Source organism: Salmo salar, chromosome 22 (genome assembly GCF_965601325.2).
Source record: "Salmo salar chromosome 22, fSalSal1, whole genome shotgun sequence".
In the NCBI taxonomy this organism is placed as follows: Eukaryota; Metazoa; Chordata; class Actinopteri; order Salmoniformes; family Salmonidae; genus Salmo; species Salmo salar.
This window is the reverse complement of record NC_138312.1, coordinates 31,812,987-31,823,440: the sequence shown is the minus strand read 5'-3', so window position 1 is coordinate 31,823,440 and position 10,454 is coordinate 31,812,987. Positions and strand designations below refer to the sequence as shown.

At 39.8% G+C, this 10,454-nt stretch overlaps 1 non-coding gene across 1 annotated transcript; it reads left to right on the top strand.

Moving 5' to 3' along the window:
• Nucleotides 1-1,491: 1,491 nt before the first annotated feature.
• trnaf-gaa (transfer RNA phenylalanine (anticodon GAA)) lies at nt 1,492-1,564 on the top strand. The gene has a single exon. It is a non-coding gene; the product is annotated as a tRNA-Phe (tRNA).
• The last annotated feature ends 8,890 nt before the right edge of the window (nt 1,565-10,454 follow it).

Below are 10,454 nucleotides of genomic sequence, written 5' to 3'. Positions count from 1 at the left end.
TGGATATCATAGAATTACATGGATATATCTTATGTACAATTTTGAAGTGCACTTCCTTAACTTTGTTTGGTATACAGTATTTGCAAGGCCTTAACCATGCATTTTTCCAGACAATGTCAGGAATAAGCATGTTCCAGAAAAACGTTCCTCTCGGTGTAAATTGGTTTTGTGAAGGAAGAATTTGTTTTATATATTTATTACAACAAGATTTCTCAAGTAAGCCCACGCCTTCCAATCTGAGTTCTGGATAAACTTTGTGATCATTACCAAAGCTAAGATGAGTTTTCATTAGTGTAGTTAGACCACTGGGAACGGCTTTGATCACAGAAATAAACTCTCTGAAAGGTATTGGAAACTCTTTCAATGTTATAAATTGTTCATATGTGAGAATATTACCCTTGTTGTTGAAAACATCAAGAACAAAGTCAATATTCCTCTCATGCCAGCTGGGGTAGAACAATGATTTATTGCTTACAGTTTTGTCTGAATTATTCCACAAAAGAGCTTTTGTTGGGAAAAATTGTGCAGGAAACATATTTTCCAGGCCATTAAAGCTTGTTGGTGAAACCTAGACAATTTAGCAGGTAATCTTTCAGGAATATAATTACATTTCAGTAAAAATTGAAGACACATTATTTGGAATGAAATACGATATTGAATCAGTATTGATCAAACATCTTTTCAACCAGTTTATATTGAAAGTGTTATTTATGTCAACAAAATCCAACACTTCCAGACCCAGAGGCTTCTCTTTTGTTAGAAAGGACTGACTTTTTTAGTTTGTGAGACTTATTTTTCTTATTTTTTCTTATTGATCTATTTACAAGTAGCAGGATTTACACATAAAGATAATGAGGGCTACACAAAACGAGACAGCCCCTCTGCCTTGGACAGAAGTACTATCCCAAGTATAGAAATATCTTTTTGTAGCCAATTATTAAATATATTTTTGGTTTTCTTAATTTTGGGAGAGAAATTCAAATGTTGTCTGACTAAGTGGTTTTTTGACAGATATCTAAATATTTAACACAGTCCTTTAGAGGAATATTTTATATTTCTTTATCATCAGAGTCAAATAAACATAAGATTTCACATTTAGATTAATTATTTTTCATGGGAGAGAGAGATTAGTGACGAATTACCTAAAAGACGCTCCTCTTCTAGGTCCGGCCTCAGCTCTATCTCCATTGGCCAATTCCACAGCTCTGTTGTCATTGGACAATTCTTGGTGTTCGTTTCTTGCTACCGGTGCCGTCTCTGGTTGGCTGGGAATGGCAAATCTTGGTAGCCTCTTGCTAGCGCACGGCAGACATTTCCTTGATTCACCGTTGTCCAAGCCGATAGCAGTTGTATTATATACTAGTGTCCTTCCTTGCCCTGAACAACCATGTTTTTGTTGGACATTGAGCAGCACCCTGTGGCCATACCATGGCATTCTTCGTTTTACATGTTGTATAGTCAAAGACGTACAACGGAGTGTAAGTACAAGGCGCCGAAATAGCTCAGTTGGGAGAGCGTTAGACTGAAGATCTAAATGTCCCTGGTTCGATCCCGGGTTTCGGCAGCTGGTGGGAATTTCCTTTTTTGCCTTGCTTTCTTCATTTTTCTTCATTACTCGGAAACCGCGACAGCTGCGCTGTGTACACCTCGGTTTATGTTTTTGAGCATGTTTTTAATTTAGCCCTTCTTAAAGAATTAAGGTTATTGTAAACTAATGGTGCTAATTTGTTAGGACTTTCGATCAACCCTAGTACCTGAATCCATGATGTAATAACGTTGCCATTCTATCATGGAATGAATCCAGCAAAAATACGCTTGTAATTTCTGTAGGCTACTGTCAATAAAGCAGCCTCAATAATGATGTTACAGAATTTCAGCAGGGGGCGATGTTGACCTATTAATTGACTGTACTCTTGGTTTCCACTCGGGCTGCTCTTTGACTGTGGCCTGTGTAATACCAGACCATTCCATCTCCCTACTCACAGGAGGGTTCAGCAGTCTGATATTCATACTTTACAATACAACAGAGCAGACGGTACTCACAAATACAGTAAAACATTATTTTATTACGACAAAATAGATCAAAGGAGGTTGGAGTTAAACAGATTACAGCAGTTTGGAACAAACAGAACAAAGTAAAGTAGCTTGACCCCTTCTCTCTTGGGTTCTTATTACTAAACCCAGATGATGACAGTTTAATATGGGTTTTATTTTCATGGCCATTTGAAGCACCATTGTAACATGGGCAGGAACATTCCAGTAACAAAAAATGTGTTTATAATAGGTTGTGAATGGACAACCCAGCCCAGTTGCAATATCTCCCACAGATCTCTCCTCTGATATTCAATTCTGAGTGTACGATATCCACCCCCTTCCTATACAGCATACTGACTTTATATTATGCACACGTTTGAAGACACTCATATTACGCCTACTTACAACAGGTTAACTTATGAATAATTTACGATTGTAGGTTGGCGGTTTCTCATAATGCATGCAAACACACACACACACACACACACACACACACACACACACACACACTGTCACCCATCGTGTCTCACCTGTCAATTCTAGGGGGCACTGGGTTCAGACTCTCTCTTTCACAGACACACACACACACATACACACTGTCTCTTCCACTTCTCACACTTTCTTGGCCTTCGTGTTGTCCTCAGTGTATACTGTAGTGTGTGTAGTCTACTGTGGGGGAGTGTCATTCTGAGTGTGGTTGTGTTGATGGTTGTACCTGACAATGTTGGTTGAACATCTTCATAAACAATTATTTGTGGGAGCAGAGCAATATGAGTGGATATTAGATTACCTTATTTTTTGTCCATCTCTTGTGCCACATTTGAGTGTAGGCCTACGTAAATATTTGCCTTTCATGGTTTGATTGTACCCTCTATACCTTCTCATTGTGTTAGAGAGGCTTAATGTGCTAGTGTCTGTCAGTGTGTGAGTTTTGTGTATTCACTCAGTCTGGCTTATTGTGAGATTTAGCTGAATCACTTTGGATCATCTCTCCATTATGTCTATGTCCACTTACCTCTGATATTCTGTCTCTCTCTCTCTCTCTCTCTCTCTCTCACACACACACACACACACACACACCACACACACCACACACACTCACTCACTCAGATCATGCAAAAAATCTTTCTGTGAATGAGTTAACCACTAAACAACACAAAGTGCTTTCCCACTGGGTACAGACGTCTATTCCACATTGGTTCAACGTAATTTCATTGAAATGAAGTGGAAACAACATTGATTCAACCAGTGTGTGCCCAGTGGGTTGGGCCTGTTTATTTGTTTAACTTTACTTAGTTTAGTTTTGTCTTCCCAACCTTTGTCGGTAATTTCCAAAGTCTTAAGTACATTTGCATGACCCCTTTACCCTGCATATGTTGGTGTTAAAACCATAAAGTCTTGAAAGAGCTGCCAGCAGTTAGTCAGCCACGTGTGCAGGCCTAAAGCACTCTCTCTATACCGTCTCTTTAGTGACAGAGATGGAGCGGGTAGAACCATACATATCAGACAGACACACATACTGAAGAAAGATAGCTGTGTCTACGTCAGTGTGTCAGTATGGATGTACATGTGCTGCTCTTCCAGGAAAATGCTGTAGCTTGTGTGTGTGTGAGAGTGAGAGTGAGAGTGTGTGTGAGAGAGAGAGAGAGAGAGAGAGAGAGAGAGAGAGAGAGAGAGAGAGAGTGTGTGAGAGAGAGAGAGAGAGAGTGTGTGAGAGAGAGAGAGAGAGTGTGTGAGAGAGAGAGAGAGAGAGAGAGAGAGAGAGAGAGAGAGAGAGAGATTATCCATGTTTTTTTAATGTCTGCGAATGCGCTTGTGGGCATAGTTAGATGTAGGCTTAGATCATATGATGTGTGTGTTCTGTTAGTGTGGACTGTGATGATTCGTTGCTCTACTTTAAAATCACTCTGGCTGGCTGTACAATTTCCATCTTCGTTATAACCCAAGCAAAGCCTGACTCCATGTCTGTGTCCTCCAACAACTGGGGTCTTATTATGTAACAGTCTCCACCACTGTCCAACACCACGGTTGCGAAAGTCTCAAGTTGGCATCTTCCCCAAACACGTAACACACGATTTTTCACTGTCCAGACTTTTTCATTCCAAGTTTCAAACCGCCTGCTATTCCTCTCAGTATGTGTACAGTACATGCGGTTCTAAGCAACTGAACATCCTGCTCCTTACCCTCTCACCTATGATCTCTGACCTGAGAGCACCTGCTGGCAGTGGCAATGTTGATCTCCACGGTCACGGTCATGTGTTTAAAGCTGTTATTACTCTGTTAGCTGCAATTGTTCCTGTTCCTTAAAGGCCCAATGCAGCCATTTTTATATCAATATCAAATCATTTCTAGGTAACAATTAAGTACCTTGCTGTAATAGATTGCCATTATAAAAATAGCTTTTTAGCAAAAACATAATTCTCAAGCAATAATTGTCTGGGAGTGGTCTGATGGGGAGGGGAAAAGGGAAAACAGAGAGGTTTGGAATCTATTTGTTATTGGTTTATTAACCAATTTACTGCACGGTGATGTCACTATGGAAAGCTGAAACTCCCATCCATGCAAACCTGCTGATTAGAAGTTCCTGTATATATTGTATTTTCAACCAGCAACTATCAGGAAATAACACAGATCACGTTTTAACCTTTTATTGCAGTGGGCTAAATCAGGGTCACACAGAGTGATTATTTGTAGTCTTAAACAAATCTACTTTGAAACAAAAGTATACACCTCACACATATGCTTATGGGCTTAAAAAAAGAAGACACCTGTACCATGTCAGATATATTACATTTTTATATTTCATCCCAATATTACACTTTATATACATCACAGAAGACTGAAATAACAATATGAAATAAAAAACAGGTAAAACATCATTTTGACTGCACTGGGCCTTTAAGACCAGATCCTGCGTCCCTCCTGGTTTTTGAGTGATTTCCCAAGGCACAAACACAAATACTGACCAGTCATATCTGTCCGTTTAATCTTTATTGCAGGTTAGGGTTTGGTCACAAACACATAACCATGTCTATGTGACTAATACAATTTGATTTGATTTGGGTAGGGTTTGTTTGTGCTGGAAGGATAAAGTACTGGTCTTCTGTTTCTCACGCACAGACTTTCTCTTGAATTGATTGTTAGTGTACATGCCCTATGTATTATGCAAGACTATTGAAGGGCCCAGTTGATGATGTGAAGACCTGTTAGCATTCGGTTCTAGGAGAGGTACAGTAGCATGATGACTCAGCTGGGGGTCCTTTATCCACAGGTGTTTAGATTCCCAAAGCACTTTATGTAACATTTGTTTGGCCAATAACTCCTCCTATAGAGGTGGTGTTTACAGTAGTTAGACTGTACTGTACAACTCCAGTGTTTAACTCCTACCACCATCATCAGAACAACTAGTAATGCCAGCAGCCTGCTGTGGGCAGGGAGAGGGGATAGACTAGTGCTATGATGCTTTGAATGTGAAAGGGCTGAGATAGAAGGGGTAGATGAGGCCGCATCAGCACAGATGTAAATTCGGTGTCACTGAAGCAGTGTGTACATTTACACTTATCCACAGTCACTCAGCACTAACAGTAGAAATGGCTTTTCTAGTCTGTCCTGTGGGTCTTATAATAAGCCTGGTAAGCAAGGATAATAGCTCACACACAGCTGGCCTGACCTGCCCTTACTGTATACCCTTTGCATTGCTCCGTGGAGGATTGATCAGAGATACTGTCTTCTGTTGAATCATGTACTCTCAGAATCTCCCTGTATTTGCATGCCCACAGAGCCATTTGTTAAATGTCAGTGTAGAGATGTTCAGAGATGAGTAGATTTAAATGTCACACAATGGTCTGAGTGGCTGAGCCAGCGAAGCGGGTAGGGGGACCAGATGAACCTCTCATTTCCTTCAGCAGAAGCCCCAAATAGGCCCACTTCCTCATAAACCCCCTCTATATCTTAATACACTTCCTCTATCATAGATCTGGTAGAATGAACTTGCGTAGACCCGATTCTACAAGCGAGGCTAAACAAGCCACGTGCTGTAAACCACCCTTGTACTTGAGTAGGAGAGGAAACAGGATGGCTGTCACCTAAGAGGGTTTGCTGAGCTGAGGCAACTACTGGTTCGCTGTTGGAGTGGTTTCTGGAGGTCAAATGGTTCCTAGACAGGAGAGAGAGGAAGAAATAGGCACACACGGCCATGCACACAAAACCTCTGTGATGTGTCTCCTATCCCATACTCTAGACATTCCACCTCTTTACTTTCAAACTAGAGCCTACCCACAGGGCACAAACTGGTTGAATTAACGTTTTCAATGCAATTTGCCAAGGTATTGTAATGTGGAATCTATGTGTAAAATACACTGCATTTGCAAAAAGTCATCAACATAAACTGTTGTTTTGATGGTGACATTTTAAACACAGGATTATGTCATCATGATAACAAATGTTAAACTTAGACAAACCTTGTATAAAATATGTTGAATTTGTACCTTTGAAACAAAATTAGATCTTCAACATTACATCCACTATCAGAAAAATAACAATAGGCTGGGCAGCACCTCCTACTACAGAGTTGATCTATAGCCACAGCTATCCCCATCCAGGGTTTAACCAAGCCCTGCTTTGATATTTGTCACTGACTATTACCAATGAGCTATCGTGAGAATCATTTTTGAGAGAGCTCCACTTAAAAACGAAATAGATTTACTGTTGCTATCAAAGTCATTCAAAAGGGTAGGTTTAACAGAGCAAATTAAATGTAACCATAACGTTACTTTATCAATAATTTATACCAGCGCATTGTGGAATACTCGTTTCCTATTTGCTAGAAGGGCATTCTAGAATGGACATTAAGTAAGGGATAATTAGCGAGGGTCCATGCATTTTATGGAAAATAATGAATGACGTGGAAGGTGTGTTCCAAGACGGCTACCGTTGCATTATTTTCCAGAGAACGCGTAGGGCCCCGAGGTGATTTTCCCTTTTCTAACATGGAAATAATTCAACACAATTACCGGTATAAATGTGTTAATTTGCTGTTAGAAATGTGTTCAACATCCACTGCAGTAGCTAGCAAGTTTCCTAGATAGCTACTGTAGTTGCTGTGGTAACCAAACAAATAAACTTGCTAGTTTAGCTAACCAAACCATCAGTCCTAGCTTGCCATTATGAACATTGAATTCAACAATGACAATAATGTTTTCAATTCGACTTTTGCTCAAACATAGAACATGTAAGAATGAATTCTACGTGCAAATATACTGTGTATTATAGAGAAATAATGCATGCTCTAGAATGCCCTTCAAGCCAATCAGAAACAAGTATTCAACAATTCCATGGTATAAAACCAGATAACAGACAGATGGAAAAGATATCGGGACAGTTGGGAAGATATTGGGACACCTTGAAATCATGAAGCAATATGGGCCTACACATGCAGACCGCACTTGCTACAAAGTTACAGAATGCTAAACCAACAACTAAACAAACTGAAATTGGATACATTGTAAACACAGGTCTAATGAGGAATAAACTTAGCTAGCAAGCTAGCTAGCATTGTTTTTTTAAATATTTTTTTTATTTAACTAGGCAAGTCAGTTAAGAACAAATTCTTAATTACAATGAAGGCCTACCCTGGCCAAACCCTAACCCGGAGGACGCTGGGCCAATCGTGCGCCGCCCTGCAGAGACATATTTTTTTTGAGCGTCTGATGACCTAACGTGGTGAGTGATGATCATGAATTTCTCCGGTCCCATCTGCCACTAAAGCTCTGAAATCTTCCTACATGGTTCTAGTTTGACCAGCTGTTTTCAGCAACTGATATTTTTGAATTCGGTTGTCATGTTGTTAGGTTTGCTATCATCAAACTATTTAGCTAGCTCCTAGCCTAGTGTTTGATATGCAATGCGATCTCCCAAAAATTAACAGAGTGTCTTATGAGAAGGCAAACCTTTCTAGCTATGCTAGGCAAAATTGGGCATTATCAGCCTATTGTTATGGATGTATCCAAATGAATGTCAATAGAAAACAGCTACATTGCTGTTATTCTGGTTGCAGAGGTTGTGACTGCAAGCAAGGGATAAGAACGTTGCCAGCGAACAGGGCAACAGAACAAAAAGGACAAATGACTGGGTCGCATCCATAAATATCTAACTAATCAACAAACCACAGGTTCTAGCAACCAAAAAACTATTAATTTGTTTATAAAAAAGGAACATATGAAAGATATTTTTCTGCCGGTAAATGTGTGCTTTCAAATTGTTTTCTTTGGCAACTGTGGTATAAGCGGGATAAACGCCTCCGTTCTGTACATTATCTTGGAAAAATTAACTCCACAAAGGGACGAGGTGGCTGTGTCGTCCATTATTTCCAAGGTAATGTACAAAACATCAGCATTTATCCCTTACATATCATTAATGATGCTATTTAGGCCAATGTAGCATTGAATAGTTCCTGTCTGGATTTGTTATAAATAGCATGAATTCTATCTAAAAACAACAGATTTGCCTCTGGTGGGATATACAATGAAATTAATGTGTATTTTTCAGAATGTAAGGTACAGTTCAACATTAGAAAACGGCCTTCTTGGTCCGTGTGCTGGGATATAAGGGAAAAAGGTGTATTCTTATTTATCAGGATGCCTACACCTATGCTGTTATAACAGTAGGTGGCAACATAGGCCTCTTCAAATCAGCTTCACTTTAAATATTACATTTCTCCTTTTTTGAAATGCACTGTAACTCTTGCAGGAAAACCACATCTGCTGACAATCTCTTTAAGTGTATATGCCAAGGCAGCAGCTACCGTAAATTCCGGACTATAAGCCGCAACTTTTTTCCCAGCTTTGAACCTCGCGGCTTGAACAATGACGAGGCTAATATATGGATTTTTCTCGCTTTCAATTTTTTTTCTTCCAAAAAAACACATTCTGTGACGTGCTCAGTTTTTTGGCGGCATGAAGCTTTCATTAGACCAATGAAATTGCCGAACGGGTTATTAAGGTCAAACAACTTTTTTGTTTACTGTTTAGATTAAATCGAGCGCTCTCAAACTTCCCATCATTCTGACTACGGTAGTCATTTGGTCACCCTCATCATGGCAAAGACACGGAGAAATGCATATGATGCAGCTTTCAAGTTGAAGGCGATTGATCTGGCTGTTGGAAAAGGAAATAGAGCTGCTGCACGGGAGCTTGGTCTTAATGAGTCGATGATAAGACGTTGGAAACAGCAGCGTGAGGAATTGACTGCAAAAAGACAACTAAAGCTTACTGCTAATTTTGTTACAAGCCGTGTTTCGTTAAAGCCTATTTATTTTTGTTACAAGCCGTGTTTCGTTAAAGCCTGTGTAAAGTTCATTTGTTTCAATGTACATGTGTACGTGTGTGTATGTTATCGTGTGTGTGTATGCGTGTGTCTGTGCCTGTGTCCCAACCTCCCATCTTTCCCCACTCTCCCGCCCGACATATACCCTATGCATCCACACACCCATTCTCTCCGACCCTCCTACACATATTCATATGCACCATCCCTCACATTCCCATTCATATACAAAAACACACACACACCGCACAAGCACATCCAAATATAATCTATAAATTAATCATTTACATCTCCATCTCAAGCAAAAATCTAAGTTATAGAATAGGACTAAATCAAATCAAAGTAGATTTAAAGTGCATTGTGGTTGAGATGGAGACTTGAATTCAACATATCAATTATTAAAGTGCAGACAAACTGGAATTATAGCTCAACAAAGTCAGTGGCACAGATCAAACTATCCAAGCAGTAGATTGACAACCAATTGAACATCACTTTTGAAATACATTGAATAGCCTATTAACTTGTCGACAAGTCAAAAAATGATATGTTGGATTTACGTTTCCAACTCAACCCCCAAAAATATGATAGGGGCTCAGATGGAACTATCCAATCAGTAGATACATCTGTAACAGTATTTATTCAACCTTGAAATAAGTAAAACATTCATGGGCACATTTCAAGGTTACTGTAACTATAAAAGTCTTCTTATGTAATCATAGAATGCGTGCTATTTAAAATCTCAGGTCTGTGGAGATCCTCACAATTGCTATAATAATCTGCTCAGAATCTTTTCAACATTTTTATTTTCACCCCTTTTTTTGTGGTATCCAATTGGTAGTTCCAGTCTTGTTTCATCTCTGCAACTCCCGTACGGACTCGGGAGAGGCGAAGGTCGAGAGCCATGCGTCCTCTGAAACACAACCCAGCCAAGCCGCACTGCTTCTTGACACGATGCCTGCTTAATCCAGAGGGAGCGATCAGAGAATTCATGCAATCCTCCTTGAAACTTCCTATAGAGACTGTAAACAAGGTGGCTTTCCACCGAGTACACATACTTGGAGCTCGGAGCAACAAGATCAAGGGTCCCCGACCGATCATCG